Raw genomic sequence first — 16,829 nt, forward strand, 5'->3', positions numbered from 1 at the left:
CAGGGGTCTGGGAGAGCAGCAGGGAACAGCTGGAGACAGCAGCCCCACACTGGTGTGGTGCAGTTCATGGGCTCTTTGGAAGAAGGACAGGGAATACCTGTGCATTACAAATGTGGCGTCTGCTCTGGATTTGGATTGTGGCATGAATTGTTGGTGACAGGGAGCTCTGTCCTGTGCCAGGTGCTGCCAAGTCAGTGGCTGAGACCTCGTCCAAGTTGCCATTCAGGGGCCAGCTTGGGGCAGTGCCCAGTGACTGCCACCTCTGCAAGCTCCTCAGGGATAAGGTGCTGGACGTTCGACAATTCATGGGATTAGGCCTTAAAAAAGGCCCTCTGTAGGGCAGCCTGGGGCATGGCTCTTGTTAGACTCCCTTTTCTGCTGCACTTTGGGACGGGTTGAGTCCTTTTGGTTTTCCTTTCCTCATTTTCCCCCACTGTGCTTTCACACAGTCTGTGAGAGGAGGCAGTGGTGAGCAGGAGACCTCAGCACTTGGAGTATGGGAGGGAATGGGGAATGAAATGAGGGGCTGTAAGCCTGCGAGGGGTTATGTGCTTAGGTGAGCCCATGAATGCAGAGCTGTATGGGCCAGGGTTGCTGGTGTCCTCTGTCCCCGGAGCTTCTTGTGACTGTGTGCACCTGGCCTCCTCACCACACAGCTTGGACCACAGCATGGTCATGGGACGTGGCACTGATCAGAATAAAAGGTCCTTAGGGCTGTGGTTTCCAGCCTTACTGCAGCCGGGCAGGCACGGTGCCCCCCATCCCATCTCCTGCATTGCTGGAGCACAGCTCCACGTGGTGCTCCTGGTGCACACAAAGTGAGGAAAGGCTTTAAAATCAGGGGAATGAGGCATGCGTGTCCCTCAGTCACGGCCACCCCCCCATGCCATCATCTCCTCGTGTGGCACCGTAGCAGGGAATTCTATAGCACTGAAGGCCGAGCCATGGGCTACGGTGGCAGCAAGAGGCAGGGGGCTGGGGACCTGGAGCCAGGTGCTCTGCCCTGAGGTGTGGGATGACTCCGCTCCCTCCTCCTGGTCCCACATCGCTCCATCAGGAGCAATGGAGAGATAAGGCAAGCCTTCCCTGGGAGCCTCAGCATCACACCCCCACTGCAGCCCCAGGCATCGCTCTGTGCAAACACCGTAATGACAGCAAACTCCCTCCTGCAGAAAAAGCCACCACACTCCCTGTCAGCCTCCTTCCATCCATCTTTATTTCTGGCTCAGCTGGGGCTGTCACAGGAGGGGGTCAGGCAGAATCGCCCCCACAGGGGTGGGCTTTGCAATTCTGCCTTCATTGCTCTGTGACAGCGCAGGGTTTGCTGGGGGGGGGGGGGGATGTGGCGGTGGTCTCTGCAGCCCCTCTGCTCTGCGTGTGCTGCTCATCGTGCTGGGTCAGCGGCTTGTTGGGCACAGGGTGTGCAAAACATCATGGGATTTCCGCAGGGCCAGGCTCTCGGACTCCACATTCCAGCTCCCAAGCTGATTTTACTTTCTTGGAAGGGGTCTGAAGGTAGAGTGATGTCATTGGGAGCACAGCTTGGTTTCACAGCATAAAAATCTGATTTTCTGGTGGAATGCAATGGCTCATGCTCTTCCCCAGGGCCCAGAAGTGCTGGGAGCACCTGGTACACGTTGGTCTTTTCTGCCATCTTGAAATTTCTGGTAGGGAGACCCATGGGGATGTTCTCTGTCGTTGTGCTTCTGTGCTGAGAGCAGGTACAGGAGGGATCTTTTCTGATGTTTCCCAATCCCACAGCTGCAGGATTGCCAGCACACAGATTCCCCCAGGAGGCAGGTGGGGAGGCAGCTCGTGGCCTTCAGGAGAGGACCACGAGGGCCGTTACCCTCAGGACCTGCAGGGCTGGTCTTGGGCCACATCGTTGTTCATGGAAAGTGAGGTTGTGGCTTGGGGGGGTGCTGATACCACTGCGTTTACATCTGCAAATGCACAAGCATCAGGGAAAAGGAGAGGGGGGTCAGGATTAGCCATGGACAAAAATCATTCCCGAAGGGACATGGCTGTGATGTGAACTGCTGCTTGGAAAACCTGCTGGTGGCAGCCCTGACCCATGCTAGGTTAGTGCAGGGAGTCAGGCCAGGTTTTAGCACAGAGCTCTCCAGCAGGGCCCCAGGACGAAGCTCAGCAGCTTCCATGCTGTGTCCTAGACACTGCTCGTGCCCCTGCATCATCCCTGTGTCCCACCAGAAGCTGGTGGGATCTGTGAGTTCCTTGCTGTATCCTGGCAGCTCTGGGACACCGCAGAGCTCCTTGCTTGGGAGGCACAGACCAAGCACACGGCTTGTGCTGGCGGCACAGAGCCAACTGGAGGTACTGCTCACAGTACTTGGGAAGCCCACAGCTTTGGTCAGCATGGAGGCACCACAAAAACATCACCCCATTGAATGGCAGTGCTCTGCCTTCAACATTCCCCAGCAAGGGCCTTGCCCCAGTGGATGGAGCTGAGCCAAGCCCTGACAGAGCAGCTCCCCTGTGTAAGCTGTGTCCTCAAGGATATAGTGTCCCCAGGGAGGGACACAGCCTCCCTCATCCACAGCCTCCCTCATCCACAGCACCTGGGGGGGGGGATGCTGTGGGCCCTCTGTTAGTGCTAATTGGCACAGCTCCCCTGATTGCAACAAACACCCAGCAATTAACAGCAGGGAACGAGCTTAACCACACTCAAAGGAGGAGTTTGATTCTTCTTACTAACACACCCAAGCACCTGCCATGCTCTGGTCCCCGCTGCAGGCCAGATGGCTGATGTCGTGCTTTTCCTTCATTTGCACTTAATTAAAGCATTAGTGGTGAGAGATGTCCCTCCTCCTCCCTTAAGGATCTGCATGTTGTGGTACTGCAAGGTGATATCTGGAGGGTTTATAGCCCCCTAGGCAGCAGTGTGGGAGCAGCAGGGTGAAGAGCCTGGCCTCCTGCAGGCCTCAGCTCCTGGCGGTCACCCCTGGGTGCAGCTCTGGGCTTGTTTGCCCAAGGGAGACCTGGGCATGATTCAGCTGGACCACTGAAATGGTGCCGGTGAGCTCTGAGGTTCTTATGTCTGCTGTTCAGGGAGCATTTCATTTTCAACGTGAGCTTTAACTCCGGAGCAGTGTGGCTGGGTGATGTGGGAGCAGCCCTGGTGGTGGATCAGGGGCAGCTGGGGTGTGTGTGTGGCTGCTTGTGGGGCATTGTGTGAGTGATCTGCTGATCCGCTGGGATTTTGGGGGCTGAAATGGGCCAGGGAGGGGCTGGGGAAGGCTGGCAGCATGGAAGGGGAGCTCTGGCTGCCAGCTCGTGTGTTTTGGTGTCTGGTGATTCGAGGCCACAAAGATCACCCCAGAGAGACATTGCTCTGGGACAACTGTGCTCCATCAGGATGTGGCCACACACCCCAGCTTTTAACCCCAAAATAACTTACTTTGGTGGCCTGTCCGTGGGGCTGCCTGCTTCGGGCTGGGTGGTGGCTCCTGGGGCTGCTGGCAGCACAGGGTCCCCATCTTCCTAGCCACATAGCGGCAGGCTGGGGAGGGGAGGACAACTGTCAGCAAACAGCAGCAATGTGAAGCTCAGGTTATGCTGAAAGCCCCCCCAGACAGCCCAGAGCCCAGAGAGACAGGAGTCCTGCTGAGGAGGATCTGCTGGGGGTTGTGTGTGCCCCTGATGGGTTGCAGCCAAAAGTAAGATTGGAAATAGGGGGAGTGGATCCAGCAGGCTGGAAGGGAGTTGGTTGCGTCCGGGCTGTGCTTCAAACCACTCAGTCACCAGCCTTTCTCCTCCCATAAGCACCAAGTATGCAGAGTATTACCATGCAGAAATCCCTCTTAAGCCCTCTCGCCTCAAATGAAAGGTTTCCTTACCGTTAATAATTACTCAAACCATTTTCTCTCGGGCTCAGCAAAGCCGTCAGTCAGCTTCCCAGTCAGCCTGTCTGGCACTCTCGCAGCCAGTTCTGCTGTGGTTTTGTGTCTCTGCAGCCCGGCTTCCTCCTTCCTCCTGCTGCCAGGCTGGCAATGGGGCTGTTGCTCTGTGACGCGCTCCTGTGGGTGCAGCGGGGCGTGGGCAGGGGAGCAGGAAGCTCTGGGAGCATCGGCTGAGCGGACCGGGCTTGGTGCCGGCAGGAGGAGCAGCTGCTGGTGCTTGGGGGCTGGCAGAGATGGGTTGGAGGCAGGAGAAGTCAGTCCTGTACTTCAGCCTCCCAGCTGAGCCACAGAGGATTGCTGCAGTGTGCGCTTGGGTTGTACTGAGCAGCAGCAAAGGAAGGTTTGGGTTGGAAGGGGCTGTAAAGATCATCTGGTTAAGGGATGTTTCTTTCCTGCTGCTGTCTGAGCACTGCAGGCACTTCTTGGCATGTGAGTGTCCTTCCTCCCCAAGCCCCTTTGCACATGCCCCGCTGTGCACAGGGAAGGTGAGGGCGATCCCTAGCAGACCAGACGCAGGCAGCAGCTTGGTCTTGGTGTCTCTGGGATCCTTCCCACATCCAAACACCTCCTAAGCACTGCCGAGGAGGAAGGGCGGTGATCTGTGTCCCCAGGGTCACTGCAGCCAGTTAATAAAGGAACACAAGTTTTGTGCATCCTTAGCCAAACCTTGCTGTTAGTCTTTCTCGGTACTTTTTTCCTTAATCCAAAAGTCAGGTGAGTTCTGTTAGGCTGTGCTTTGCCCTTTGAGCAGGGTAATGTGCTTCCTATCTCCCACTAACCACTCCTTGTAGCATCAGGCTGGCTGGACTTTGATCTTGATGACGTTGCCTTGGGATTGTGTAAGGTCAGAGATGGGGCTGATGACGAGCAGGTATTGCGTGTCAAGGTGCTGCAAGCCGGCACCCTGGGCTGCTGCAGAAGAAAGTGCAAGATCATGGTGTGAGATAGACAGGAGATAACGTCACTGCACCTCGCCTTTGGTCTGTTTCCGGTGTTTCATGCCAGGAGTTTTCAGTAAGCTCTGATGCATGGGGCTGCAAACTGAAATTCTGCACAGACACCTTTACCTCAGCAGGCATCCCGATGTGCTCCTGTGCAGTGCTTGTGAAAAAGAAGAAAGAAGAGGGCTTGAATGGACAGGAGGGAAGATGCCGGCTCTCAAGCCTAGAAGGCTCCCGTTGCGTCACCAGATTAGTTGCAGCCTGCAGGAATAGGTGATGCAAGATCTGTAGGTGGTTTATAATTAAAAAATAAAGTCAAAAAAAGGGAAAAAAAAAATACCCCCCAGCATCCTCCTCCTGCCAACCCCCCCCAAATCCTGCCCCAAACCCACAGCCTCCACCCCTCTCTGGAGGACATTTGCCCATTCACAGAAGAGCTCCCCAGGATGAGGGGGATGGCTGCAGCATGGCCCCGTGTTTGTCCCGACGGGAAGGACAGCTGGAGGAGGGAGCTGCCCTTCTGTGGCTTTGCTTTCCAGCTGTTTCTCCTGCCCCCAAAGCAGCGTGGTCAGATGGGCGTTATTTGCCCAACGTGTGCCATCAGCTGGTGCGTCCCGGCACCTCGACTTTGCAGAGGCATCCCTCTAGATGGTGCTAAGCTAAAGAGAAAAGGCGGTGGCCTTGGAGCAGAGGTTGTCCTGCAGCGCACGCCTCTGCACACCTGGTGCTGCTGAGGTCTCCTGGGCTGGGAGAATTTGGCAGCTCCCTGCGTGCTCCCAGCACCGTGCCCGTACACTCGCACCAGTCCTCTGCTGCGGCACTCGCTGTGTCTACCTGCAGCAAACACTTCTCAGGCCCTTCTGTCACTTCATATTTCACTTACTGATGTGTGAGACGCCACAAGTGCAGCATGTTTCTAATCAGTTCATCTGCTGCTATCCAAGCAGTAAATCAGATAAGTTGATTGTTAATGGCAAAGATCCATCTTAGCTCTTAGCCACTTCAACCAGTTTTACTGAGCAACACAGCTAAGACTATAACAGCTCAATCCTCCTCCATCTCATGCATCATCAGCCAGACTCTTTGTCAAATTTAAGCATAGATAATATATGAGAAAATAATTTTCCCTTGCAGATAGACCTGAAGATATCCCTAGCATGAAGGAAACTCATTGTTACAAGAAGCAGCATGGTCATAAGAGCATGGGCTAAATATGCCTGCTATTTTTCCAATAATTTACTGGGGTAGGCCAGTCAGGAGCATACAGCCTGGCCTTCAGAGATGAGCAAAGGACCTTGGGGATTAGCCGTGCAGGGGAAGTCTTTTGGGTCAGCAGCTGAACAGACTTTATTTTGGATGGGCAGTATGTATGCTGTTGAAAGAGGGCTGTTAGAAGACACTATTAAAAAAAAAGAAAATAAAAAAGCAAGCTACATGCAGGCCGGTATTGTTCTTGCAAGTACAAACAGGGAAAGACCAACCCTATTGAACAGCCTCGCTAGCAGTGTGCTGATGTCCTGCTGCTGGGAGAGGAGGGCTGAGCTCCCTGTTCTGCAGAGGTGAAGGTGTTTGTGCACACTGATCCTGCCCATGCATGATTTGCAGCTTTCGGGACAGCCGTGGAACGTGCTCTGTGGCACGTGCAAGCTTGGTTCAAGTGGAGCCGGGGAGCAGTCAGCTCCCACCCAGGTGTGAGCAGCCAGGGAAGCGTGTCTCAGTGTGGGACCTGTTGTGTCTGGCTGCTGCCCCCTTATCACCACTCCCCCCGAGCAGAGAGAGGCTGCCACAGGCTTTAATTGCTCTGCTGGTATCAGCTGGCATCTGCTGGTATCAGCTGTGAGTGCAGTTTCTACTCATACAGTGTAGGAGGGCTGCTTTTGCCAAGTTTTCCTTCTGAGAATGGCTTGGCTCCATTCATGAAGAGCCCAGAAATGGGATTAAGAGTTCTGGGACAGATTTTCAAGCATTTGACACCCATAATCTGGGCTGGGCTTTCAGAACAGCTCAACCCCTTTGTAAGCAGCAAATTATAGTCATAAGGGCTTAGCACTTTGCCTTGAGTATCCCGACATAAACTGCAATGCTCGCTGTACAATTCAGCACCCAGCCTCTGAGCTCTTGGGAAACACAAGGCAGCTACGAGTGCTGACGTGAGACCTGAGCCCTTCTGAAGAAGAGATTCCTCCTTCTCTCATCTTTTCTTCTCCAGAAGTGCGAACACCTCTGAGAAACATCCCTCGCACTAATCCACGGGCTGCAGGCACCCAGCCATCCCTCGGAACCTCTGCCATTGCCCTTGCCCGCAGCAGGTTGATGTCAAAGCAGCCATCCAAGGGATGGCATCTCCAGCTGGAAGCGTGGCATCGCTGCTGTGCAGCCCTGCGGGCTGTGCTGGCACACCTGGAGACATCTCTAGCTAGAAGGAGTGAGTTTGACAAGGAGCACTGTGCCCTTACTAGCACGGGCTAAATGCCTACTCTTTTCCCAAGTTTAGTGGTGGGTTTTACCCCCAGTGCTGCTATGCCTGCACTTCTCCCAGAACAAGTGGGGCAGCTCAGTTAGCCTCCCCTTTCTATGAACACCTGTGTGCTTTGGAGGAAATAAGCTGGATAAGTGGGATTTAGGGCTCTGGTCCTTTTTGTAGGGGGGTGGTGCTCAGCTCCTGGGCTGGGGTTGCAGCAAGCCAGCCGGGCACCGTGCAGCAGCGAGGAGGCAAGGCTTCTGCTAGCACGGGGCTGCTGCTGTTTATTTCAGCCCTGAGCATCAGCCAGGGGTAGAGCATGCACCATGTCGGAAAAACCTCACTGTCGTCATGAGGAATGGAAACGTAAGCGAAATGTCAGCTACTCCAAACAAAGCTTTCCTTCCCACTTGGAGCAAGCAGAGGCAGCAGCGCCAGCACAGGATGTCCTTCGGGTGCATGGCATCTCCTGCTGCTTGCTGCTCATCGCAGGGGCAGGGGAGCCATCACCTGGCCCTGCTCCAGTTACCATGAGGGGCCAGCATGGTCTCGGTGAGTCAGAGCCAGCTCTGGCTGGCTCGGTGTGTCAGAGAGGCTCTTTGAGATAGCAGTTATTGGCCTCTACGGATAACGAGACGGGAAGTATTTTTGGAGCCAAAGTTGGCGAAGTGTTTTTCCACATGCTATGTTCTTGGCATCAATGGTGGGGAATTCCTGTTGAATCAAACATTCCTCAGGTGGGACAGGCTCTTGGAACCTTGGTGACCTCTTTGTCACAGCACAGTGCTCAATTCTGCAGGCAGGCCAGGGTCACCGGCCCCGCTGAGCTCTTTTACTCCAGCATGGATAGAGCAATTGCAAAAAAAAAAACCAAAAAAACAAAAACAAACAAACAAACAAAAAAAACCCCTACATATTTAAAAAAAAGGGGGGAATTGGGGGACACAAAACAAAACACATCAGGTTTCTGGAGAACTGGTCCTGGCACCTGCAAGTGAAGCAGAGAAGGTGACCACAAATCTTGCATGGCACAACCCGGATAATTGTTTGGCTGCTCCTTTCCCGGTCCATGGCAGGGTGACATCCTTGCTGAGAGGGAAGAGGGACACAGAAATCCGTGTCTGTGATGTGGAAGGTGCCCAGCTGTGGTGGGAAGGCTTCCAGGAGGTGAGGGCTGCAGGTGCCCCCGGACGGTGGTGGTGTTGGTTGACCCCTGTGGAGCACCTCACACAGCGGCAGGGATGCCAGCCTGGCTGGGCTCGTCCCCAGACACTTGGAGCAAGCAGAGGCAGCAGCGCCGGCACAGGATGTCCCTCGGGTGCGTGGCATCTCCTGCTGCTTGCTGCTCATCTCAGTGGCAGGGGAGCCATCGCCTGGCCCTGTTCCAGTTACCATTCTTTGCTGGGTGTTTCTAGCAATTGCTGCAACCTCCAGCGGAACAGCATTTTGTGATAATTTGCCCATGGAGCATGGGATAAAGCTCCTTGCTCCCTGTGTCTTCTGTGGACACACATAAATAAGCAATCATATGCAAGTCAGAGCTGTGAGCACTTGAATGTGTTGTCTTGAGCCTGCTCTGGTGTAGGGCAGCTCTAAAGTAACCCCACACTAACACCCCTGCAGGCCTCCCTTTCTTCTCTTAGTTCTGCTGAATGCAGAAAACTTTTTTTTGCTGTTCCTCCTAACCCTTCCTTTCTATATCTGCTACAGCTCAGCATTTGAGTTTGTGACTAAATACGTGTGCTGCTGTCCTGTGCAACGTTCAGCCGTGTCCCCCTTTCCGGGAGCTGTGTCACTCATTCTGGCTTTCTGAAAGACTTCTTGCTGCAGCTGTGCCGGTTCTTCACAACACTTTCTGTTTTTCTGCAGGAGGAGGGTTGCTGCTGTGCCGTTATTAGTCTTTTACTAGCTGCCCACTCTTCTGCTTCTCTTTGATTACTTTCCAGTTTCAGATTCTCAGCACATTCTTGATATGAACTAAAGCTGACAGTTCATGACCTGAAATGGCTTACAAATATGAATCTGCATTCTCATTAAGAGCTGGGGTTGTGCTTTTCATTCTGCTTGGGCATCGGCAGCCACGCTGCAAGCAGGGATTTAACACAAGATGGGCAAGAGATGGAGTCCCCGACCCTTCACCACCCGGGTGGCAGCACTGCCTGGAGCGCAGTGATGCAAATGCTGCTCTTCCCTCCCTGCTGGCATCCGGTTTCACGCACAGCCACGAGTGAGAACTCCTGACTTCATGAGAGGAAATAGTTTTCGACTGAAACCAAAAGTAGTATCAGGATTCCTTAAATACTCACGCAGAAAGTATTCCTCCTCAGTTCTTGGCTGCCGCTGCGCTGTGTGCAATAGGCTGCCTGTGGTGCATTTATTAGGAAGGAATCCCATCCGCGGTTAAGTCATGCTGCAGCCCCGTAGGTCAGCCAAGTGAGCTGAGGACACTTGGCTCATGCCTCCAAGTATTCTGACTCGGTTTTGGTGTAACCCAGATTCGTTGTCAGTGATGAGCTGTGGCTCGTAAGGCACAGCAGAGCTTCCAGTAACAAGAGAGAGACCACAGCAGCAAGGAAAGGGAAGTATCTCCCCTGATAACGCTGCATGTTGTTATGTGGTTGGACCACAGATTTTTTTATTTTTTCCTTTTCAGGCTGAAATAATCTGAAAGTTGCATCAGGAGCCATCGGTGACAGCATGGATGAGTGGCTGTGCTCTGAGCATTTCGAGCTCCTGGGTTGTTTTGTTTGCCTTAGGACACAGGGGGGACGAGCATCAACTGGGCTGCAAACAGCACATTGCAAAGGGGTTCAGGTGGTGCTAACTGTGCCTGCGAGTTCTGGACAGGCAGAGCTTTTTCCTGAGCTGAGCTTAACAGGAGGCTCTCAGAGAAATATAGTCACTAACCTGCTGTTTCCAGTCCTCTCCTGTAGCCACTGATAGGGCATTAAGTGGAGGGCTGAGGGACCCTGAAAAATGAACGAGACATTTGGAAAACTGCCTTTTTTCTTAAGATTCCTCCAACATGCCAACAATTTATGCTTAAAGGGGTGATGATTGCGAGACACATCCTGGTGGAAGGTGTCCCTGCCCACGGCAGGGGGTTTGGAGCTGGATGGTTTTCAAGATGATCAGAAGATATGGCTGGTGAGCTCTGGGAGCAAATTAAACAAAGATGTTGCATCTAACATAGACAGGAGTGAGGTTTTTAGAGCAGGGCAGGGATTTAGCTGTTAACATTAATGGGACATTCATAAAAAAATCCCTCTGGGCTACTTTACAAATGAGCCCAGGGTGGCAGCAGGCCAGGCTGTTGACTCCACAGGCCTGATGCGACTTTTCCCCATGACAGCTTTAAGCCTCCAAGATCACCTCCCTTAACTTTAATACATTTAGCCTGAATTTACAGCATTGTAAGTGTAGGTGCAAGTTTTCTGTGCGTGTTAGAGGCCAAATTTGATATTTCTGCCAAGAGCAAAGCCAGCCAAAGCTGTGACACAGAGAGGCCAGATCAGGTGGCGAGATGGATTTTCAGAACCCCTCACAGACGTCCAGTGGGACTGGTGCTGCGGGCTGCGAGGTTTTGAAAATCCCAGACAAGGGCCTCAATGACCCCACTATGGCCAGTGGCCTCCAAGTGACTCACAGGACCCAGCACAAAGGGATTGTGCTGATTAAAGCAGTTTCTAAATCAGGTTGGCTACATCAGCAGCCCTTTCCCCAGGGGACGTGACAGCAGGAGGTGGCTCCCGGAGCCAAGCGGGCACAGGCTCCAGCACAGAGGGGCTCCGGGGAGCCCATGGTGCCCCAAATCAACAGGCTGCTTCTTGTAAGAAGCGTTGCCTGACTGGAATCAGGAAGTGCTGAGAATTCCCCAAAGAACTAAAGAACTTGGAAGCTTTGCAGAGATTTCTGATGGACCCCCGATGAGCACTAACGGGGATGAGACCTGATGCTTGCCGCTGTCACTTGCCCCTGTGCAGACGGTGTCTGAGCACGGTGCTGTGCGCGGAGGTGATGATGGGTCTTAAAGGGGTGATCAAAATGGCTTGTGGTGGTGCTGCTCTCGGCTGGAGATTTGTGGTTTGAGGTTGGCCCCAGTGCCTGAGAAAACACAGCCTCTTGTTGCTACATGGGAAAAGCACGGTGAGCGAGTGTTGTGCTCTGCTTATCTGAGCCAGGGTTGGAAATCGGGAGTAGGGGGGCCCAAGGCATGCACACATCATGCTTGGTTACAAGAGCAGGCAGCACGGTGCTGTGCTGCAGATCCACGAGGAGCAGCTGCTGAGCTTAAACTGTTGGTGTGGGAGCTAGCTCAAGCCTCCTGCTGCTCTCCAAGCCATACGGCAGGAAAAGTGGCTTTTTCAGGGCACAGCACTCGATCCTGAGGTCCATTCCCAGTGTCCTGTTTTAAAGAGTTCCTAGGAAAAATGGATTGATAACTATTGAGTCTTTTTCTTGTCACCAGGGGATAATTCCTCTTGCTGTATGTGCATCCAGCCTCCTCAGTGTCCAAAGCGAAGCCTTTAGCCCAGCCTTTTCCCACTAATTCCCATTTCAAAGATGATTTCCCCAGAATCAGCTTCCCTGGACAGGAAAGAGGGGGTCAGGGCTAAAAGAGCTTCAGGAGTCGTGGAAGGGACCGGTGACGTCTCCTGGTGTTTTCCAGCAGGTGATGAAATGCCAGAAGGCTCTGTCACCTGGCATGGGCTACAGACATCCTTCCGCTGCTCCCTGCACAAGTTGGAGCAGGATCAGTGCACGGCAGGTAGCCTGGGGCCTTGGTGTCTGCCGCGCTCAGCTCCTGCATCCGCTGCCACGAGGCACCCGCTGGGGCCAGCCCTGTTGCCTTACCTCACTGTCCCCTTTAGTGTGACAAGAGCTGGGAGCAGAGGATGTGACAAAGCCCACGGGAGGGTTCCTGAAGGGGCACAGTGGTGGGGTCAGTGGGGAAGGGGAGAAGATGCTGGCTCTGCTCCCAACTCTGCTTTCCCTGCGCTTCCCAAAGCAAGCTGCCTCAGTTCTCCCTTTCCTTTGTGTTCGATTAGCCTGGCTGTTTTTCTGGGTATGTGTTGCTGTTTGTTTTGCTTGGCCAAAGCCCTGCCAGTGGAGGAAAATGGAGAGATAAAAGCCACAGCACCTCTCCACTTGTGCTTGTGTGGCTGTGCGAGACATTGGCTGCGAGCCCCTGCCCCACTCCCAGTGTTAGCAAGGGGCAGGGCAGAAGCAGCACCGGGGGGTTAAAGCAGCTGACGTGGCTTGGGCTGTACAGGTTTTGTAAAAAGAAAGGGCTCAAAAAGTTACGGATCACATTCTTATCTATTTATTTATTTTAACATTACTGGTGAAGTTGCATTGATCCCAGGAAAATGCTGTTTCCTCCTTGGCATAAATCTTAATGAGGCATGCTGTATAAAGGCAATTAATCATCTCCTTTCAGCCTTTGGATTATTAAATATATACCTATTAAGAATTACAGCCTCATCTACTGCCACAGTGTGTTCAAGCTCATTTCTATTGCTGTTCACAGAAATAAGCCCAACCAGCTCATATTTTCCCTTGTCTACCATACATAATTATTGTTCATATTCTTTCATAAGAGTATAGAAGTGTTGGCATTTTTTTTCTTCCCAATTTGTATTCATCTATATTTCTGTTGGTCAAAAGCTCTGTACACAATCCCTTCCAACAGCTCCGCTGCAATGTGTCCATTGGCAGTAGAGGAAGTGTTGTGTTAACTTCTAGGCAGCATTTAAGACCTGTGTTACAAAACACTTTTGCTTCTGCAACGTGCTGGAGAGGCAAAGAAAACTCGTCAGCGTGGTTTTCCTCTGGAGCTCTGAGGCTGCTGGGGTTGGGGTGCAGAGTCCTGTGGCTAAGGGGGCTTGGACAGTGCCAGCTCCATCCTGCGTCTCTTTCTGCCTTTTCTGTGACTGGGATCAAGTGCTCTGAAGCCCACCCTGTGTTTCTGGGCCTCTCTAGGACCCAGTAGCTTTGGTTTTCTGCCCATGGTGATTACGGGAATGAAACTTTTCTGCAAACGCCACTGTGATTTCTTCTTCTCTGCTTGCTATTTCTAAATAGGGAGCATGCATGCTGCCCCCCCTACTTCCCCTACGTGCCACTTGCAAACCCGCTAAAGCAGTGACCCTACTTTTTGTCCATTTCTCTGTGTAGCCCCTTGCCAAATGCTGGTCTTGGCTGGGTTGCGAGATGCTGGTTCAGAGAAGGAACAGGGATGGGCTGGTCCTGGCGAGGTGCGAGCAGTTTGTTCCAAAAGGAGTAAAAACAACAGTGGAGGCTGCGTACAGGGAGCAGAGCTGCTGTCATCCCCCGAAGCCTGACGTAGCATGAGGATGTGACCAAGGAACAACCAAATGCTGACGCAAACCCACTGAAAGCAGCTTTGCAGGGCAGGCTGTGAGCTCAGGGAAAGCGTGTGCTTGGTGGCTGCTGGTGAGACGTGCCAGAAGCATGTGCAATGCGGTGGCTGACCATGCTGCACACATCAAATGGCTTTCTGGAGGATGCTGCTGAGTGGATGTCTCTTCACGGAGACCTTTCCCTCCCTGCCAGCTGGCAGCATCCTTGTTAACTCTGTTTGGAAAAGGGAAACAACTCCTCCGAGCAGCCACATGTGCTGAAACAGCTGGGCCTTTTGGGAAGCTGATGAAGTTCAGCATCAGTCCCGTGCTTGTAAAATGTTTCCCTCCCCGTGCTTTGCATTAGCTTTCGGATCTCAGCTTCTCCCGTCACCCTTTCTCCCTGCTGGTTGGGTACCTCCTCCTGGCCGGCTTCTTGTGGGGGTGCCAGGCTCAGGGGCTGCGGGCGGGGAGCTGGAAGCTTGGGCCAGTTTGTCTGCACAGCCTGCTGGACGCGCTTCCACTCGTGTCCTGGATACAGCATCCAGTTCCTGGACGAGCCTGAGAGTTTAGCTGAAATAAACAAAGCAAAGACTTAAAAATAAGCCAGGCTATCGGATCTGAGCTCGTCACTCTGGAGTAGCTTAGCCAATCGCTTTGTGTATTCAAACAAGCACCTTACTGTTCAAATAGCAGCGTCCATTTGGCCAGTCAAAACGGCAGTCTGGGAAATGAGGTTTATTGTTGAGTTCAGAAGCAAACAAGCTGGGTTTCACATAGCCTTAGTGCTTTAGCAGAAATCCCAGGTTAACAACACAGCCAGAGGCAGGGCTTAGGCAAAACAAGGGTGCAGGGGTGCAGAGGGTTCCTCCGGTGCTGCTCACGTATGCAGGGTGAGAGGCCAGGTAGCAGCTTGTTGCTGGCAGGCTGCTTGGATGAGATTTCTCCCTCCACCCTGCACCCCTTTGTTCAAGCAGAGGTGTCAGAAGAACATGCCGCAGGGGCTGAGCCTCTGGTGTGGCTCTGATGGCAGTCAGAGGTTTGTTTTCCTATTTTCTGGACTCCAGCCAGCTGTGTGCCCTGCAGCTGACATGAGCCCATATTTCGAGGTGCCAAGGGTGCGAAGCCAGTCTTTTTAACAGGCTTTTCTTCAGGCCTGAAGACTTGATCTTGGGGGATAACCGGTAAAGAAAATTACCTCCACGGCCCAGTGATGCTTTGCTGGGTGTAATGCTCAGGGATGGTTTTTGTAAGAAATACTGATGCTTTAAAAGGAAAAAATTAAAAAAAAAAAAAAAAAAAAAAAAAGCTGCCATGAGGAGTTGCTGCGCAAGCAGAACGAGCCACGTGCACAGGGCTGGACGTACACAGGACATTCAGTATGCACCAGGTTTATTTGTGGTTCAGGTCCTTATCTGCAAGAAATGGTGATAAATGCATCCCTGTGTGGTTAGCCCGTGAGGTGTCTCTGTCATTAGGCTTATCGTTCCTGCGCTGAGCAATGCTGATGTGTCTATGCCCGGGTGTGCTGCACGGCCCAGCGCGGCTGTGAGGCTGTGCCGATAAGGCTGCACCGTCAGGAGGCCGGCAAAGGGAAGATCCTGTCACTGTGCAGGTCCATAGCCCTCATCTGGAGTGAGGGGTGACAAAAATCATCCTCCCTGGGAGAGGACAGGGAGTGGGGGGTGTCCAGGGAACAGAGCAGTTGCTTCTTGTTGCTTAGGCACAGCTGCTGGGGTCAGGACTGGCTTTTTGCCTGGAGGTGCTGCCACATCTCCAGGTCTTTTAGGCTGTTTGTGTCCCCACCATGAAGGCCCTGAGGTGGCGAGTCCACCCCTGGGAGCTGGGAGGGACTGAGGGAAGGCCGAGCTCCCAGCCATGGCCACGCAGGTCTCGGGGTTGGCTGGATGAGTCTGGGGGCCCCGTCCCAAGTGCAGGGCCCTGTTCCAAGAGGTTTCATCACACGTGAGTCACACGAGCAAGAAGAACATGTCATCATTGCCCTTTCACATCTCTGCGTAAAGTGAGACATCCAAAGCACGAGTCACTGGCTGATGCTCGTGGAGGAAATTGGTGACGAAAGCAGAATCCAGTCCTGGCCTACAGCCAGATACAGACGCGGTGTTTCCCAGAGGCAAATAGGTGGTGTCTGGGCTAACACCCATGCGCCCTGCACGGCATGGCAGCATTTGGGGATGGGCAGAAGACCAGAATGGCCTGGAAAGGAAGTGTTGTCATGAAGTTTCTCAAAAATTACAACAGATGAAAGGTAAATGAATGGGAAAAAAAAAAAAAAAAAAGAGTTAAATTTTATTTTGTGGAATTATCCCTCATTTACAGCAGGTAAAGCATAAAAAACGGATTTAAAAGCTCTGCCCAAATTCATGCCTGGTGAATGGTCTTGCATATTAGCATGTGAGGCAAGCTGCGTTCACACCAATATCAAGTGACAATAAAGAGGAAAGTTATTTATGAGACTTGTTAGCATAACTGTTCTTCTGAGGAATAGAGCTGCCACTCCGCAGTAACACAGCACACATGTGATTTATGGCTTGCAGCTGAGATCAGCAGTTATTTGTGTGCCAGCCTTTCATGTACCTCATGTGCAGGCCTTCAGACACCTCTGGCTCACGTTAAAGTAGGTGATTGATGGAGAATCTGAGCTGGCACCTAGAGTCAAACGGAAAAGGAAAATATTGGCTCCCGTTTGGGTAGTTCCTAATCTCAGCAAAATTAGGAAAGCCTTGTGGCTAATGAAGTAAGTCAACTAGATCATCCTGACGAGCCCTTTCTGCTTGCAAAACTGTATTACTGTAAAAGAGGGAAGAAAGCACAAGTTGCCAACGTGTTGAGAATGTGGAGTAGAGATTGCCTGGAACTAGCTGTTAGGACAATATAAATCCACAGAAAGTCCCCCTCCACCACTGGGGGGCCAAGGCCACCTCCAGGCAGGCCCATGCAGGCAGGGAGGGCTGGTGAAGGTGCTGCAGGGCTCATCAGGGGACACATCTCCCAGGGGTGCTTTTCTAGGGGCAACATGTCTCTGTTGGGCTCAGCACTGAATTTGGACATTTAAGAGTTTAAAAACGGACTGAGAGGGAAATTGAGAGCTGCAAGGCCCGACTCAAGGATGGCAGAAATTGAT

At 52.7% G+C, this 16,829-nt stretch overlaps 1 long non-coding RNA gene across 1 annotated transcript; it reads right to left on the reverse strand.

Annotated features, from left to right (window-relative positions):
* Positions 1–1,219: 1,219 nt before the first annotated feature.
* LOC309885667 lies at positions 1,220–3,985 on the reverse strand. Its single transcript, XR_014318842.1, has 3 exons — positions 3,858–3,985; positions 3,419–3,520; positions 1,220–1,943 (listed from the first exon to the last, which is right to left on the reverse strand). It is a non-coding gene; the product is annotated as an uncharacterized lncRNA (long non-coding RNA).
* Between the last annotated feature and the right edge of the window lie 12,844 nt (positions 3,986–16,829).

Source organism: Aythya marila (genome assembly GCF_965140915.1).
Source record: "Aythya marila genome assembly, chromosome: 19".
Lineage (NCBI taxonomy): Eukaryota > Metazoa > Chordata > Aves > Anseriformes > Anatidae > Aythya > Aythya marila.